Source organism: Pimephales promelas, chromosome 24, assembly GCF_988280905.1.
Source record: "Pimephales promelas chromosome 24, fPimPro1.hap1.1, whole genome shotgun sequence".
Taxonomy (NCBI): domain Eukaryota; kingdom Metazoa; phylum Chordata; class Actinopteri; order Cypriniformes; family Leuciscidae; genus Pimephales; species Pimephales promelas.
This window is the reverse complement of record NC_142792.1, coordinates 11,984,264-12,003,553: the sequence shown is the minus strand read 5'-3', so window position 1 is coordinate 12,003,553 and position 19,290 is coordinate 11,984,264. Positions and strand designations below refer to the sequence as shown.

At 39.1% G+C, this 19,290-nt stretch overlaps 1 protein-coding gene across 6 annotated transcripts in view; it reads left to right on the top strand.

The window, feature by feature from the left end:
- Positions 1–19,290, top strand: part of syt1a (synaptotagmin Ia) — a 170,187-nt gene that overhangs the window by 90,602 nt on the left and 60,295 nt on the right. The window contains exon 1 of one of the 6 annotated variants that reach the window (XM_039663305.2): positions 10,953–11,096. The exons of 4 other annotated variants lie outside the window; for them this stretch is intronic. The gene's annotated coding sequence lies outside the window, so the exon portion shown is untranslated. Of the gene's footprint in view, positions 1–10,952; positions 11,097–19,290 lie in introns of those variants that run through there. One more of the 6 variants, XM_039663334.2, reaches the window with a different exon arrangement.

The window sequence follows — 19,290 nt, the reverse complement described above, 5'->3', positions numbered from 1 at the left end:
CCTCTGAGAAAGAGGAAAACCAATATATGCTATGATGACTTAAGCCTATAAGAGTAGATTTTAACCTGGCATCTCTCATCATTTCGGACTGGCAGGCAATTACGGATGTGAAAAGCATTGTAATATTACTGTATGGCAATGAGAACAGATTCCATCATCTAGTTCACTGCTTTAGAAACACTTGAATGTTGAACAGAATGTTGAAAAACAGGTCATTTTTAAATGCACTCAAAAAGAAAATTCAGTTTTCATTTACTGAACCTATGTAACCTTATGTAACTCTCAAAAGTGTGTTTTTTTTTACTCTCTACAAATGAAAGAATGTAGTAAAGAGTTGATACCAATTCAAGTAAACGCATGACACATAGGTCTATAATCAAACAAAATCTATTATATATAGTTTGGGGTCAATTACAATTTTTAATTAACATTTTTTTTTTTAGAAAAGAAACATTAAATTGATCCAAAATTACAGTTAAGACATTTTATAATAATACAAACTTTCAAAATTGATATTAAGATTTTTGTTGATGTTCACCAAATCAACATAGAATTATATCTGAGGGATCACGTGACACTGAGGACTTTGGCAGATTAAAATTGTGAATAAAGAATAAATTACAGGAATAAACTACATTTTAAAATAGAAAAAAAGGTCTTTTAAATGGTAATAATATTTCAGTTTTACTGTTTTTACTGTGTCTTATGCTTAAGTGAGCATAAGAGACTCCCAATATTACAGACACCAAACGTTTAAATGTTAATTTCATCAATGTTAATTTTCCCCCAATCTTAGGTTATACTAACTGTAATGTTCTCGGATTTTAATATTGTTGTGGGTTTCTCTCTTTTCTCTCTCCCTTGTGCTTGCTCTCTCCATTGCTCCAGGTTCTATCACTTGCCTCTGTCACTCTCAGTCCCTCTCTTTCTTCCCTCAACACTCTCTCTTCCTGTTTCATCGTAGTCCAAGACTTTCAACATGATCATATTTGTTTGTTTTGACGCAACTGAATGTGTGTGTTCAGAGCCATTGTTTCTAGAGGCCTTCATCCACAAACACTTGAATGGACGTCACTCATCATGATAATTTAATTATCAGACTCTTGACAAACGGATTTAATGAGTGCTCTCCAAAGCCGACCTTATCCTCCACCCAATCCACAGCGGCGAGTCTGCCGTAGAGACCATAAACATGGTCTCACCTGTCCAGACTGAGTATTTCCTCTTCGACAAAGCCGCAAAAATATGGCCATGCCCTCCTTTTTTGCATATTCCGCAGGGAGGGTTGATGTAAATTTATGGGTTAGTTACGTATAAAACCTGAGAAGTATCTAGTTGTAGTCCCATTTGAGTTGTTTTTGTAGGCATTAAACTTCCTGATTTTTTTTTTTAAGATATCTATGTTTACGTTGAACTTTCAGCGCTGCAACTTTGCAGATACTGTTCATGCACCAACAGCAACATTACACACTATTTAAAAGAGAAAAAAAGTGAAATCGCAATCAACCCCCCCTTTAAAATATAAAAAATGCAATTCATAGATGTAATGACTTACATATAACTCTTCCATGATGATATAGAGTTTCAAATGTGTTGTACAAATAAGAGTGAGGCACTATATATGAGTTTATTACATATATTGTATTTAAATGAGAGCTTTTGTTTGCGGTATGATTGTGGAGTTCTCCTCAGTCTGAGGTCGTCGGGTCAAAGTGGGGCTGTGAAAAGTCTTAATCACTCATCCTGAGTGGAATGGCCAATGAGGCGGCTCTTGTAGACGCTAAATCACAGCAGCTCACTCCAACTCTCTGATGCCTCCATTAAATTGATCCCAGTGGGACCGACTTCCTCAGTCTTCCTCACTAACGTGGAGAGCACAAGGTGTTCATCAGATGCTGGAGGACTAAGGAATCCTACTATATCTTGCATCTTTGAAGAACGATGCTTTTATCTACAAGTACAAAAATGACTAAAATTCAAACTGGTTTACACTGGCCTTGTTAGCAGGCATTAAACCAGGATGGGCAAAGGAAAAATAACAGCATCTCCAGTCTGCCCAGTCTGACTATATCTGCATTAATTAAGTAAAGGAGCCAAGGACTGGAAGTGCAGAGTATGATTACAATGGACGTCCTGGACGTCCCCTCTCTCACACTTCATTAACATCCCAACATCTGCAGCGTGTCCTCCTCTCCTGTCAGAAACAATGGCCTCCACAGGTGTCAGGAGGAGAAGAGAGGGGGTGTGCGCACATGTTTGTGTGTTTGCATCTAGTTTGGTAGCGTTCAGCAGCGACAACTCTGAAATGAACACCTGCGTTCACAGAAGAAAACATGGAGGGTGCTGAGGCATCCAGAGAAAGGCAGAAAGAGACAGAGAGGAAATGATGAAAATAAAGCTGTTTCGCTGGAGTCTGGCAGGTTGATGCTCCTGGCAAATGGGAAGCATAATTAAACTATCAGAATTAATTAAGAGAGGTTTCTCTGCCTAAAATGCATTTAAAATCTCAGCTGGTATAAATACCATCATATGTACCCACATACAACGAATGCATGTAGCCCTGCACACATTGACATTTTTTGGTCCAGACCAAAAGAACAAAGTGAAGCAAACACTCCCTTAGCGAACCAGGACTAAATGTATCATTTTCTCTTCTGGTCCGGACCAAACAACCCAAGAGAACCAAACTGTGACACCGTTCTCTGCACTTGCAGCAAAATGCAAAAGTGCATCTCTCAAAGGCCTCTATTCAGTAGCGGTGGCCTAATGGGTGTATTGTGCAACTTCGAGAGTGTATACTGTATGCAAGTTGATAACAGGCTAGCAATCACATTAATGATGCTCATTGGGTGCATCGAGTTCTCACAGCTTTAAGTACCCTTGACCTTTTGTTGGGCTTGGTGTCCTCCCATGCTCAGGAGACATGCTTTGATCAAGGCCTCTATGTATTATTTATTCATCTTGGTCTTTCACTACTTTCATACTTTCATACTTTCAGGGATATTTTATTTTTCAACAGGGCCATGTTGTGATTGTAAATTCAAGGAGGAAAAAGGTTCTGTCCGAGGTTGGAGGATATTGTAATGTTCAGGGGCTTGAGTTGAGGAGATGAGTGGCATTTAATTGTTGATGGTACTCTGAAAGGGAGCATTATAAATTATATGTTATGTGCTTTACAATGTTATATGCATACAATGACAATGTTAACTCTTTCCCCTCCATTGTTTTAAAAAAAAAAAAAGGTTACCAGCACCTGCCAGCATTTTTGGTCATTTTTCACAAAAAAATGTCATGACCCCCAGAATATTTTGTTGTATGAATATCTGAACATGCAATATATCAAACGAAATAACAGAGCCTCTGCTTTTAAACAACAATAACACAAATTATTCATGCATTTATCAATTGCATTTAATGCATGCATTTATCAATTGAATGTGGGTAAGTTTCATTAAAAAGCAACATTTTGAGAAAAATGCTGAGAAAATCACGTTTTTGTCAGAATACGTCTGGATCATATTCATTCAGTAGGCTGCGTGAGTAAAACATAGATTGAGTAGATCAAGTCCATCAAGACCCATAATGCTTGCACATTACTAGACTTCATCCAGAGTCAACATTTCATTCTGTTACATTATGTGAATTGTGCTATATATATATAAACACTTTGCATGTTCTCTTACTTGGGTGAATTTTAAGTCACCTAATATATGGCGCTTTTCCACTGCACAGTACCAGCTCGACTCGACTCGGCTCGCCTCGCCTTTGTTTGGTTTTCCACTGTGTAAAATTTGTATCTGTACCCTCTTTTCGCATACTTTTTTTAGTATCACCTCCAGCGAGGTTCTGAGCGAGCTATAAGCCGGTACTAAAATGTGACGTGAAAACAATGCAGACAGCTGATTGGTCAGAGAGAATCGTAACCATTCACTGCGTCATCATTGCACGCGCCAGATGGAATATCCAGTATAACCCCGCCATTTTTAAATAGTTTGGCCAGAGATAGTTTCTAAACTTACTACTATTATTATGGCAACTCGGTTGAATACGCCATGGTCAAACGAGGAGGTGCAGACTTTCCTTTGTTTGGTTGCCGAAGAGCGGATCCAGCGAGAGCTTGATAGGGCAGCGAGGAACAAAAGGTGTCACTATGACAACCGGGTACTATTTGTGGCGGTACTGTCTGCAATGGAAAATGGTGCGAGTCGAGCTGGTACTGGTAATGTAAAAGCGCCATAATATTCATGAGCTAAGCTGATGTCAGGTTTCTGTTTAGTTTTCCTTGGCTGAATCGAAAAATTTATTTGAGGGGACAGCCATTTGTAGTGGTGTCCGAAACCATAGTGGATGTTATTGAGCTCAACGGCTGTCCGAATTTACCCACTTGTTTTTATTTACTCCTTCAAGTGAACTATTTTCGTGGACTAACATGGGGAATAGTGATTGAGGGTTTAGGGGGTGATTTCGGATTCAGCCCTTTTGTTTAGTTTTAATTAGTTTCCTCAGTTCATGGTTTTGTGTCATTTCAGTTTGCATGGTTGCTTATATATTATCTCTGTCTTCAGAGATTTGTGATTAAAGGGGTGATGAACTGAGAAATCAAATTTTCCTTGAGCTTTTGACATCTTTCAGAACTTCCTTGCTAGTCCAATAAAAGCTTTTATTGACACCAGCCCCAGCAAACGACTCGTTTTTCAAAGTGGGGAACTATGAGGATAAAACACCACCCCCGCAGAAGAAGATCAACTCCTACTTCAAAATGACCAGTTTAGCCCCGCCCACCGTTTTATTTTATTTTTTTTCTTTCAAAACAATTTCCCCCAAGTGCATCGACGGGTGAGTTGAAACTCATTATAATATGCAAAACTGTTATCCACTCACAGCAATGGGCATTTACTTCCAAGTCTTCAGTTCGAGACGCCCATAAAAACTGAGCGTTTTTCAGCTAGGCTCAAAACTAGGTTAAAAAATAGCCTATTACTTATTAATTTTGATGTTTTTGAATGCAAAAACCAAACGAACGTCATAAGTTGACCTCAGACAACAATATAATACAATTCAAAAAGCCAGTTCGTGAGCCCTTTAAAGACTGTTCTTTTAGTTATCCTTTTTTAGTTGTGCGCTCACTACAACTACCACCTGTTAGCGCTGATAAGGTTTATAATATACCCTGTTCAATTTTTAGATTGATTTTGTGCCCTTGGATGTATACAATTTTATTAGTTTTTACAAATAGAAACTGGCCGAAAATGAGATTTGTCGGAATGGAACATTGACTAAACCTTTTGTTTATGATTGCAACTAGTATGAAGACTCAATTTTGTTTTGTTTGAAATAGGCAGTGTTTGGTTTCCCTTGCACATTCTCTGTTTCTCTTCTTTCTTACATTCTTTTTCTCAAATTTTCAAATATGAGGAGAGTCAGTGTGTTGGCACTCAATTGTGGTTAGCAGGTGTAAGTGAGCTCTTTGTTCCTGGTTTACCTCATTAATGTGGCAGCTGAGAAATCCATTCTTAATTTATTTTTCTGTGCTAAAGCAGACCCTCCTCTGCCACTAGCACATCTGCGATCATTGTATTAAGTATTCTTCTTGCTAAGTCCTGGCAACCAACTTTGGAAAGGAGCTGATGCCCTTGTAGCTCTCCATGATCTTGTGCAAAATTGCATTTACGTTACAATTTTTTAACAAGCAACTTTTAACAAAAGCATAGTGATGGTATCAGATGGTAATGCCATTACTGAATATTCACGGCCGATATTTATTACTTATTATGACACACATGTGGCCGAAGCAATGTGGATATATTGGTCTTTCACTGGTCCAAGCTACAATCAGTAATAATAAAAAAGGATCTATTGGTCTGTCACAAGTCCAAGATAAAATTAGTAATTATAAAAAAGCATCATATTATTTTGTAACCATATCCATCCATCCATCCATCCATCCATCCATAGACACAAAATGATCTGGCCCAGTTTAAAAATCCCATTATGCTTGCAGAACATTATAGCCATGGCGGTTTTTATTGTATATATAGGCATTGCTATGGTAACAGATGCACCCATGGGAATTGAGCTATTATTCCTTAAAAGAGAAGAGACTCTCAGTTAGTTAGCCACCCAAGAACCATCTAACCCAAGATCACCGATGGGGATGCTTTTGTGAGGTTGTTGTCGTCTTATTGTATGAGGCTTGTTCAAAGGTTATTCATTCTGTAAAAAATTTTGAGCCATCGTCCCCAAGAGGGCAGTATTATGCTCCATTTAAACTGCATAGTGATCAGCCTTCACTGATAATGCAACAGTATCCATTCTGATTCTTACCAGAAACTGATATGTGTGATTTGATAATGTTCCTCTATTGTTTTACTCCTTGAGCAATCCATCATTTTCAGTGCCAGATCTCTCTGATTGCTGTGAGAGAGGTGTGCGCGCTTGCCGTGCACATTCAAGCGTCACAGGGAGTGCACATCCATGTAGTATTCTGTGAACTGGAGAGATATGGCGGATGGCTTTGACCAAACACAGAGGTGAAAATGTGGAAAAATCCCACACTCCTCCACCTTGGATCAATAAGCTTACATTTATGTGGCAAGCATACACACAGGTCGCTGTCATTCTCACCTCTCTTCTAGCACCAGTTGGCTGACTCTCAATTTTCTCTGTCAAGGAGCTGAATATAAACCATCTACCTGCAGAGAACTGAGATCCAATACACATCTGTTTAAATAAAAAAAAAGACAGCAAGAGACACGTCCCCCTCTAAAGGTTTGCTGTTTGGAGCAGACGGCTTAACAAGGGTAATCATTAAGCTTTGAGTCTGTTAGGTTTTTATTTCCTGCCTGGCTAGCTGTGAAAGCACACACTTTGTGAGCTTAGAATTATAAGGTTCTATCTCTGTTTAGGGTACAGTAGTTCTGAGATATTGAGCATCAAAGTTTTTACATCCCAGCCTGCAAAACTGTTATTTAGTACAAAATTCTATTATAGCTTTATCTATTAATTTTTTTTATTTTTATTTTTTTACAAAAATAACACCACACAGGCATTAATAAACACGTAATGGATCAGATTATGTCAAAAACTCAATTTTGACCAAAAGTGGAGATCTGTATCATCCCACACAACATCATACACTTTTAGGGAGAAATTTTGAAATGGCCATCTTAAAAGGATGCTGCATTAGCATCTAATTGTATGATGTTGAAAGATGGTTTATCCCTTATCCACTAAAACAAAATCATTTAAACTACTCAGTATTGGATTGTCATTGTTTCTTTAAAGATCCATCGGCCAGATTTACTAAAACAGAGCAAATTAGCGTGAGACAGCAATCCCATAGAACCGCAAGCCAGATAATTTACATTATGACCAACTCAATCTACCATGAGCAGCGCAAATAAGTGTCATCTGATTCCAAGTGTGTAATTTCTGTTTCTGAACAGGTTTCCCCAAACACTGCCATTGGTCAGAAAAACACATATACGTATATCTCAACAGTGAGACGTATGTATATATATATATATATATATATTCACCTAAGGGATTATTAGGAACGCCATACTAATACTGTGTTTGACCCCCTTTCACCTTCAGAACTGCCTTAATTCTACGTGGCATTGATTCAACAAGGTGCTGAAAGCATTCATTAGAAATATTGGCCCATCTTGATAGGATAGCATCTTGCAGTTAATGGAGATTTGTGGGATCCAGGGCACGAAGCTCCCGTTCCACCACATCCCAAAGATGCTCTATTGGGTTGAGATCTGGTGACTGTGGGGGCCATTTTAGTACAGTGAACTCATTGTCATGTTCAAGAAACCAATTTGAGCGATTTTAGCTTTGTGACATGGTGCATTATCCTGCTGGAAGTAGCCATCTGAGGATGGGTACATGGTGACCATAAAGTGATGGACATGGTCAGAAACAATGCTCAGGTAGGCCGTGGCATTTAAACGATGCCCAATTGGCACACATCCCCCACACCAATACACCACCACCACCAGCCTGCACAGTGGTAACAAGGCATGATGGATCCATGTTCTCATTCTATTTACGTCAAATTCTAACTCTACCATCTGAATGTATCAACAGAAATCGAGACTCATCAGACCAGGCAACATTTTTCCAGTCTTCAACTGTCCAATTTTGCAATTTTCCAAGCTTGCGAATTGTAGCCTCTTTTTCCTCTTTGTGGAGATGAGTGGTACCCAGTGGGGTCTTCTATTGTTGTAGCCCATCCACCTCAAGGTTGTGTGTGTTGTGGCTTCACAAATGCTTTGCTGCATACCTCAGTTGTAACAAGTGGTTATTTCAGTCAAAGTTGCTCTTCTATCAACTTGAATCAGTTGGCCCATTCTCCTCTGACCTCTAGCATCAACAAGGCATTTTCAGCCACAGGACTGACACATACTGGAAGTTTTTCCCTTTTCACGCCATTCTTTGTAAACCCTAGAAATGGTTGTGCGTGAAAATCCCAGCAGATTGTGAAATACTCAGACCGCCACCAACATCCATGCCACGCTCAAAATTGATTAAATCACCTTTCTTTCCCATATAATTTTAACCGAATAGTTGTAACCAGTAGCTAAATAGCCAAATTTAGGCACTGTTTTAGCAAACTTAAATTCTCATCTGCTATGTTATGGCCAATTATCACAATCCAAACAATTCCTATTGGATTCCAAATGGATTTTGTTCCATCTCACATGCATTCTTTTTGGATATCATATTTCCTCCATATGTGTTACATTATAGTTTTAAAATGAATGACAATTCTCATTTCAGTTCAAAATTAAAAAAAAATCAAAGGGTTGTGAAACAGTTTATAGGACAAAATTGCGGGTGGTGAGACTGTACATGAAAAGTAAAACCTGACCAGTATCTGTGTGCGTTCATGAACTGAGTGGATGTCATTAATGGCCAACATCTTATTCAATTGCTGAGAGGCTTTTGCTAATGTAAACTGTCAGATAGAACAAACCGCTGCCTGAAGGCTGAAGCACACACGTACAAAGGAAAAAATGAACCGTCACAGCATGAGAGCAGTATTAGACAGAGTGTGAAAAAGAGAGGGAAAGAGAATGAGGTCAAGAGGGAGAGAGAAACATAGAGAGAGAGGCAGAGATTGATACAGCATAGACTGTAAAAAAAAGATGGATGAAGCCCCTCCACTCTCTTCCATTAGTCAAAAGTGAATCCACCAAAGTCCTATTGTGACGCTGACATCTTGCGCAGATTTAGGACCTGCTTCTGCGCAGTAGTAAACATGAAGTAAAGCCGCGATATCAAGGTCCCGCCCTCACTCATACACAAAAATGGTTAATAATTTACTGTGTGAAATAAAGTTATGGGCATGTTGAAATTAAAGTTGAAGCTCCAATCTCCTCCCGAAAAGTCTGTTATTGCCTCAGTGACTACTTTTAAAGAAGCTGTCAATCACAGCTGTCAATCATGATGCCACATTCCCGTTTTTATAGCATCAAATAACTAAGTAAAACAAAACTTATTTAAAAAAAAAACACTTAAACTTAAATCAGCATGATAAAACTACCTAAAATGACAGAAAACCTCTTTAAAAAAAATTATATGAAGTGTAATTTGATTTTGTTTTCATCAAGTCCATCAGGCTTCATGGGAAGTTGGGCTTTATGACCTATACTGGGACCAGTCACCGGGGGGCGATCGAGACGCTTTGGCTTCACTTTTCAGCACTTGTGCGGCACGCTTGATTGTGTAGCATGAGCGAAGCAGAATTCCATAAAACCTCCACTCTTCCTTTTCCCAGTTTGCGTACTGAGCCAGCGATGAGTGTTCCTCTCAGAAGGGCATGACCTTCTGTTTCTTCCAACGTCTCATTTGGTAATGTCAAAAAGCACAATGCCCAAAACAGCACCTAAAATCAATACCACAAATGTACAAATCAGCTGATTTAGAAAATGTCTATGTTGAAAAACACATTATCATGAATGTTGTTCCAAATTGGTTTATCAGCAAGTTGAGCTCAAGCTGTGTTTATGACATTGGCTTTTTGAGCCACTTTAGGCCATGGCTCCGCCCCCACTCCCCTCACAGGCCGAGCATCTGGACATGGGGAGGGGCCAGGCAGATGCTCCGGGCTCACTGTTCATTTGCATACAGTTTCTTTGGGAATGCCCTTGAATGACTCCTCAAGGGGACGTGGGCTGCATCTACACCACAGAGAGACAGAGAGAGAGAGAGAGAGAGAGAGAGAGCAGGACAAAGAGCAAGAAGGAATTGCAGCCCTAAGATGTGTTCACACAAGATGTGTTCTTCTGTTTAAGACAGCTAGACGGAGTGCACGCATTGCATTTATGGGCATGTTGTATACGTAAATATGATTATTCCGCTGCCAGATTCAGTTGTTGTATTTTATATCTGCTGCACTTAAAATGTATGATAAAAAAACAGTGAGTGCCTTAAAGGGTTAATAATGTAGTATATCATCTATAATAATAATATTTACATTCACATCATGTGACTGTCAATGACCCAATCAAAACAGACATGTGATGCATTTTTTGGGTCACGTCCCACTGGTTGAGATATGCAGTGTATACTGCACTGTATTCAGTTAATAACAAGCTGGTATTCCTTTCCAAATACAACCTTAGTTACATCAAATATATGCTCATCCTTGTTTGTGGAAGACAAAAGCAGAGGAAGAGCATGTTTGTTGAGTAAAGAAACATAATGTATGTACAAGTGAGAGCTGGTGTCACAGTGAATGAGAGTGTGTCGGGAGAGAGAGAGAGAGAGAGAGTGCGCATGTGTGATGAGAGAGAATGACAGTGTGTGTGAAAGAAAGAGATAGGAAAAGGGAGGGTGTTGGGGGTAGGTGGGCGGGAAGACGAGTAGGAAGGCTGAGAGAGAGAGAGAGATTCAGTGCTGCGTGTCAGAGCCGTGTGTAAGAGAGGGAGAGAAAGAGAGAGAGAGAGAGCGCGTGTACACAGGGTGTCCGTATTTCTGCAGGACAAACGGAGGTGTTTTCACTCAATTCAATTTCAACCTCTACCTCCTGCTCTACCTGCCATCCAGCTCTGAACAAAAACCCAGAAGTGACTACAGACCGCCAGGTAGGGACACTTGACTGTACTGAGAGCAATGTTTGTGTTAGTTACTTACAGTATAACATCTGTAGCGAAGTGTGCTGAACTGCTTCAGGAGATTCTAGTTCAAAGGAGACGATGCTTTGGGTTTTAAAGTCTTGGAATGGATTAGATAACAAGATCTGATGAGAAAACTACACTACGCGCCTATGTGCATGCAAATGTTGTGTGGTTATATGCTCAGCCATGTGATAGCATTTGTATTTCATTATCGAGTGAAAACAGTTCACAATAGCACTAGAGTGCTTCCTACCTCCAGTGCCTCGTGACGGCTGATTCCAGGAGGAATAACTTCAGTGGCTTCCTGCCGTCTAATTCTACACCGGTGACGAGGAGGTCATCTCCAAACATCTTTCTCACCTGTTCTCTTTGAAAACTGTCAGTTTGAGGGTCTTTTCAGGCACGACTGTTGTTTACAAAGCCCACTTGAGAGGGCGGATTGCTTTCTCTAAAACAGTAGACATGGGCAGGCAGAGAAACAGGGTTTGTCTGTCATTGCAATGGTGAGATTGTGTTTATGGGCTTTGTGATTGTATCCTACACACCCCTTCCCCCACATGCCCACACATAGCTTTCATCTCATATCCTATTTTTCCCAGTAGAGTTTGCAGCCCCTGATGTATGGAGTGATCAAACCTCAAGGCGCTATCAGCTCCCGTAGAATCATTCTTCACTCTCTCGGTGATGTCAAACTACACCTAATTGACGGATCTCTTCCGGTTTCACCATTTCCAGGCACTCTGTTCAAGTTAAAGCCCCGTTCCTCCATTAGCTCTTGATCTAAGAATGGAACAAAGGGGCTGCTGGATTGCGGTTAACATGCACAGTTGTTCCCTCATTTCAAAACATGAAAGAGGGGAAGAATGGCTTATTGCGGAGCTTCAAACAACTTCTCTTCATTCGGTTCAATTCTCCTGCCTGGTATAATCCTCAAAAGCCACGGCATGCCATCCACCTCTTTTTTTTAAATGGATCTTTTCTTAATCAAAGCGAACTGCACTCTGGTTCCTTTTCTTTTTCCCCAGAAGACTGTTTTACATCAGATTATTTCACATTGCTTTTGAATGTTAATTTGTACTTTTAAGGTGGTACAGAAGATGGGTTTCTGTATGGCTGGTGGCTTGACCACCTCGACTTGAACTTAAACTGCCACCTCTTTTCTTTGGTTTAATACCATGGAGACTGGTTTGAATTGAGTCCATTGTCAATAAGTACAGAAATAAACAATCTGTGTGTGTGTGTGTGTCCAGCTGTGGCGCCAGATCTCACACAGCATCAATAGTTAATGAGTGAAGCTGGCAAGAGCTCTATTGATATGTCTGTTTTTGTTTTCCTAATGGCTGTGTAATTTATATGAGCTTTATCTGACAGAAGGTGGAATAAAACATGTTGTAAAAACCCTATAAACATGGAGGGGGACAGTATTGAGATTAGGGGTCGACCTGTATGTGTCGGTCATGCAGAGAGAAAACCCACATGCTTTTGTGTGGAAGACCTAACTGAAACTAAACTAGGTGTAAATGGCATGTGAGAGGTTGCTTGTTAGTGTGCATATGCAGTGTGGTGACAAGTGTGAGTCTGCATGACTGTTTCCCCCATTTGTTGGACGGTATTTGAGCTAGTCAACGCTTTACTTGCCGTTAGCGGAATGGTTTTTTTTTTTCTCCCACTCCTCACGACCTCACTAACTGCGCCTTGTGATTGGTCGTCTCTCTCACACTCCACGGGGAGAAATGACAGAGTGGAATTAAGGTCACATGATCCGCGATATGGGATTCTGTACTCACAATCTTCTCTTTTTAATCTCCCCTATAGACTCTCTATCTCTCTCTCTTGCTGCGGATTTGGATTATCTTCATCAAAAATTAGCTGTATGATTGTCTGCTTAGTGTACATATTTACCAAGCAGCTGGTTCAAGCCATAAATCCTACTAAAAATAAATAAATAGACAGAGAAAAAATACAAATCTGCAGATGGCCATATTGGAGCACAGCACTGTGTATAGTCTTAACCATGTGTACACTGTACAGCTATGAAAGCTAAAGAAATGTATGATAGTTACAGATATTATTCTTTTTTCCCCCTACTATCTTAATGCTCCAATCCAAAAGGTGTTCACACAGGGCGTGCTCTAACATGCAAAGCAGCAAGAGTGAACAGCTAGGGGAAAAAATACAGTGTAGTCCCATAAGGAGTGTAGTATTCCCATTGGAATTACATAATCCAAAACCAACCCAAAAGGATGCTTATAAGAGTTTTATATGAATCAAATAAGATCATGTTACTGAAAACTGATTTCTTTTACTTGTCTTAACACAGTGCTTATGGTCACAGATGTTAGTCTGACACTTGTGTAAATAAATATTTGTTTTAAATTCACCAGACGAGATGTAAGAAATGCCCTGTTAGGTGCTAAGGAGACTGCTGACAGCTCTGAGCAAATGAGATTCGTAGCCACCCACAGAGAGTGTGCTTTTCCATACCCAACACGACACACAGCTTTCAGCACTTCTTGCTTTTGGACAGCGCCACCTGCCTCAAAGCTTTCAGCACCGGACAGCAACAAACTTCCAGGCTTTACGCAAAGGGGCTGCTTTCAGAATCGCTATTTAAAGGACAGCGACAATGTCACTATACAACTTCCTTTACATTTACCTTTTGCTCTTTCCATACCAGAAATTAATAGAGAGAAAAATGTGACTCTCTGTGATATTTCCCTTTGTAGTTAGTGGTACTTTCTTAGGAATCATTGTTTATTTTCTTTACTGACCAAAACTTAAATAAATTATAAATTGATATAATATATATATATATATATATAACGTTGTGTTTTATTTTAAAGAAAATAGATAACATCCTCTGTCTAATGAATCAGACTGAGAATTTGTTAACCAATTGAAAAATATAAAGTTTTTTAATATCAATAGATGATACCTGAAGTGCCCTAAAATGGTGAAAATTCCCCTGAAAATCAAATTTTATTTCGGTTAGCAATAGCATGTTACATGCTCATCTTACTTTCAGATGAATGAGCTATGATGTACTTGTCATTCTCATTAGTTTGCTATTGTATAGTAAGTCTTTGAAGCATTACATGACGCAGTGACGGCGGATATTGACTCATGCAGCCATTCTATAGACTGCTTTGAAATCATTGTGGCGCCCATGTAGTGCATATGTGTTCAGCATGTTAGCTATATCTGGTTGGTCATGCATATTTGTGGGACATGCTAAATAATAAAATGCTCTTGTGCAAGTTAAAATTGTTGCGCAAGAGAGCTAAAGCTGTTTCTTTTGAGACAACATGCTGTATTTCGTGGTCAGAAATAATCAATGTTAATAATCCAACCTTGGCCATATGGAATATGATGTATTACTCACCAATCTTCTGAAAATTCACCCTATTGATTTTAATACCCTTTTGGTACATTGTGAATACGTGTTAGACATGAAAGCCAAGCATTAACATAGATCAGTGATTCAGATTTATTGTGCATTTAATAGTTTCCACCATTAGAAATGACTTGTGAAATAATTTAATGCATGCTGGGCTTCAGTCATTTGATGATGTAATGTTGTGGAGCTTGTGTCACATTCACGTAATTGTTTGATTTGATCTACAATGTATATAAAGAGCTTCAATGTGACAACAGAGGCAGATGACACGAGATGACCTTGCATATGTCTGACCCTTCAAAAGCTGGTTCATTATTGAAGGAAGCACTGCTAAAATCAACAGTGCTGAACTGAACCAATTAACATGACATGTGAAGACGCACGTGCAGCCAACACATGCGGTTGCACGCAAACAGAACGTTGCTTCTCAGTCTGCGAGTCAACTCGCCCCGCTGATGTCTCGTAATGATAATCACAGGTCAAAAGCTGTTTGCTTGTAGACGGATAGCAGGGCAATAATCTGGTCGCTCTCTAAAACCAACCCTTGTAAGCCTGTCACCTAATTGAGACAGCATGGTGTTGCGGACCGTTCATTTGCATATGTGCATTAGCATAATTGAATAGGCATGAGTTAAGTGCGTTTCAGTAGGCTGTTAATAACATGGCCCCCGCACCGCCAGATTAATTCGTTTCTGTTATTTCTCCTCCTCGCCGCCATGAAGAGAACGTAACCATCCGTTTGCTCTCAGTCCCCCTCATCTGTCTTTTCCTTCCTTTTCTCCTTCCCTCTTTGCTCTGTGGATGAGTTGAGGTCAGTTTTCTCTCCCCCTTGAGCTCACTTACTCAAGGAGCTCTGCAGGACTTGACCAGGGCGGTCGACTGTGAAGATTCAAAGGCAAAAAAGGCAGTGGATTATATCTGAAACAATCAGCTTACTTATTTTAGCGCTCGAGAACGTCTCTCCGAAAGTCCAGGTGCATGTTCACTGGGTTTGTTCCACGGGTGGAGCAACCAATGCCTCTAACAGATGAGCCTGAAAGCAAAGAACAGCAAAATGTTAGACTTTTTTTTTTTTTTGCTCCAGCTGTTGTTTTTTGCAATGGAGCGTGTAAACGGGGCACTAACGAATTCTGTGAGCATGAGAAATGCTTGCTCTTTTTACTTCCTCTTTACTCCTATTCCCATTTAAACGGCCAGTAATATTTAATCTTCAGTTCTCCAACCAGCCAGATGACCTTTCTTACTGCTCTTCCTCCTACACTTACCTAAGAATTTGAAGTAATGTTTTTCTATTACAGGGTACTAGTAAAACATTAGACATACTTAACAATAATCATTTTGGCTTGTATTCTGTATTATTACTTTGGTTACACTTTATTTCGATAGTCACTTTAGACATTCTACTAACTATAAGTAACTTTTCAACTACAGTACATGTCAACCAAGTGTCATTAGAGTATTAGTAGGCTGTAGTAGACTGTCAGTAGACTGTTAGGTTAGAGTTAGGTGTTAGGGTTCAGGTTAGGAGAACAAGTTGACTTCTTGTTGCTAAGTTACTTACAGTCAGTTGAATGTCTGTTGGGGGACCAATAAAATAAAGTGTTAGCAGATATTAAGCTGACAGTCTACTAATACTCTAATGATAGTTAGTTGACTTGTAGTGGCAAAGCTACTACAAAGTTAGTTGAATGTCTAAAGTGGACTATCGAAATAAAGTGTTACCATTACTTTTTGTAATCTGCTCAAATAATGATTTGATTTTTCTTAAAGGAGCTGTATGCAAGATTGTGGCCAATACTGGTACTGCAATCACTTTCAAAATAGGGTGTATGCGCACCTTCCCCCATGACTTGAGGTTGCCAGATATTCTGTAGGCTCCAGCAGGAGTGTAGGCTGCTACAAGAAGCTTCCAATGGCAAGTGACGAGTCTTTTTCTGTTATTTATTTCAGACTTCGTAACAAAATATTTCAGATTCATATTGAGTTTTTTGGGGTTTCGCAACGTTATAATTTTTTTTATCCGATTCTGACGCATTTGTATCTGCAGCTGTGGTAACTAGAGAAGAGCTGGCAACCCGAATGCCGCAACACTACTGAGTCCGTGATTGGTAGATAGGTGGAGGGTGACGCATCAGAAACGAAACACAACTTGACAATATCAACATCAGTCAATGGCTGCGACTTGACTTTTTAAGTGACAATATCCTGGCCGGACTACTGTTGTCAGTGATATAAGTATTTGAAATGAACATGATTTCTTAATGTCTAGTGACATATCAGGGAAAATTTATGATTAATTAAAATAAATTTCTTGCATACAGCTCCTTTAAACATTCTTCATAACTCTGTATTACAGTCAATAATGTTAAATTGGGTACAATTAGTCTTTTGTATCTTTACTTCAACTGCCCACCTTCCTGTCTGTATATAGGCCTAGTGTTGTTTTTTGTCTCTGTTTTTGTTTCAAAATGTAATACGATATGCAACGGCAATCATCTATTATTCATTCATGTGTGAACTGATTGTGTTTGTACTGTTATTGTGAAGCGTCCTTGAGCTTGGGAAAGGCGCTATATAAATTAAGCTTAATATTATATATTTGAAAATAGGACAGTACAGTATTTATACATACTACATTCTGTGGTATTAGTAGGACTAGGACCTGTTAGCATGCTCATTGAAACATAGCCTGGTCTATTATAGTTTGCTAAAAAAAAATAATAATAATAATGTAGTTTATGCAAGCCATATTGCCATACTGTATGTCTCCAGAGTAATTTTGTGCTACTGTATTTGTCCTTAACACCTGCACACGATAGCAACTTATGCATTCAAGTCATGTTTTCCTACTTAGGAATGTTAATTTTTATTCAAATCATATATAGTAGAGAGATTATATTCAGTAAGCCACATCCATAAAAGACACTGTGCATCATCCTCTCACCTGAATGACAAGTCAACTTCCTTATGGGTCAGTGAGCTAAATCACTTCATTCTGCACAGTTGACATGCACTTCCCGACCTCTAAATAATACTATTGACCTTCCGATTGTAAGATCTCTAATCTCTGACACCCTTTAGTCTCCAGTAGCGTTTACAATGGCTTAGTAGCTGCATGTCAAATAATTCACTGTGCCTTAATTAAAGGCAAGGCAATGCTTTCTTAAAAGCCCAGTGATGGATTGAAATCTTACGAGTCATGACTGTATCGATGAGAGGAAAGTAGCCCTTCTTATCTCTAAATGTTCTCCTTTTACTTCCTCCGTTTGCGAGCACGCTCCTGCTTGCCGGCATTGACATGTTCGCTGGGGAGAAAGATTATGCGGGAGTGGATAGTAATTACGGCTCTAAGCCAGCCATTTGTGGGGCCTTATCAGTCAAATGATCGTGGTGTGGATCACATTAAAACACAAAGGCCTTGGCATGTTCTAAATGCATTTTTTCCATGACATGTTACTCCATCTTATCATGACCAGTTTCCGTAAGGAAATTTAGGCATTAGAGGTATGAATACGTTTATATCGCAATATAGATATTTTTGCTGGCAATTTAACAATGGCAATTTTGCTGGTACTTTATCGTATTGGATTATTACCATTTTTATTTGATTAGCATTATTTAGCATTGTATCTTGATGGATGCAAACATATGGTTATGAAAAGCTGATTCATAGTATGCAATTTAGTTTTGTTTAGCACACTAAAGAAATCATATGAATTTGATTAAAATCTATTCAAAATAAATCAGTAAAGAACAACTTCCACAGAGAGTTACTTTTTCGTACATATTATATTATCTGAATGTGGCTTGTTCAGTGTGCACAAAGTGTCTGCTTGGTGTTTTACCATTGACGAATAGAGAGCTGTTTAGGTCTCCTTACATGGTCTAAAATCATATGAAGTGACTGAATATGTTTTGATTTATGTAAAGGTTATAACCTTGTAGGACAAGGAAAGAAATAGATGGGGATGAGTAAATGACAGACATTTCAGTTTTTTACCTCTCTAAAGACCTTGACTCTGGATTCTGTGTCTTGAGCTGAGCAGAGAAATGAGTCTCTCTCTCTCTCTCTCTCTCTCTCTCTCTCTCTCTCTCTCTCTCTCTCTCTCTCTCTCTCTCTCTCTCTCTCTCTCTCTCTCTCTCTCTCTCTCTCTCTTTGCATCACATCATGATTAACGGCAGCAGATAAATTTCATACATTATTCATGCACTCTGCCACCTTCACCTGCAGAGTGGAGGCTGATTTCCAGGTGCCGCTTTGTTCCTAAAAAACTTTAGCCACAATGACAGTTTGATCAAATCTCTTCCCTCAGGGCCAGTGTTTTCTCTCATTCAGCTCTTACTGGCAGGCCGAGTCACTCCTAAAGCTTGTGGATCTGCCCGCGAGCTCCTATCATCTGGAGAGATAACCAAAAAATATCAAAATCAAAAGCATGCCTTAATCAACTTCAACATTTACCCACGTTAATCCATGTACACAAGTAGCTTTATATCATCTTAATGGTATATATCACATATAATGTGGTTAATATAATACATAAAAATGTTTTAATGCTTATTTGGATTGTCAAGTTAAAAGTTTGACAAATAAAAAGTACTTAATTTTATTAATTTTACATTTTTATTTTGGAAATAATGGTCGTAAAATAAAAGATATCAACAAATGGATTATTCATAACAAATGGATCTGGCATAAACAGACCAGCAAAAATAGCTTTATGTTATGTAACATGGGAGTTGAAGGTGAAGTGTGTCATTTTTAAA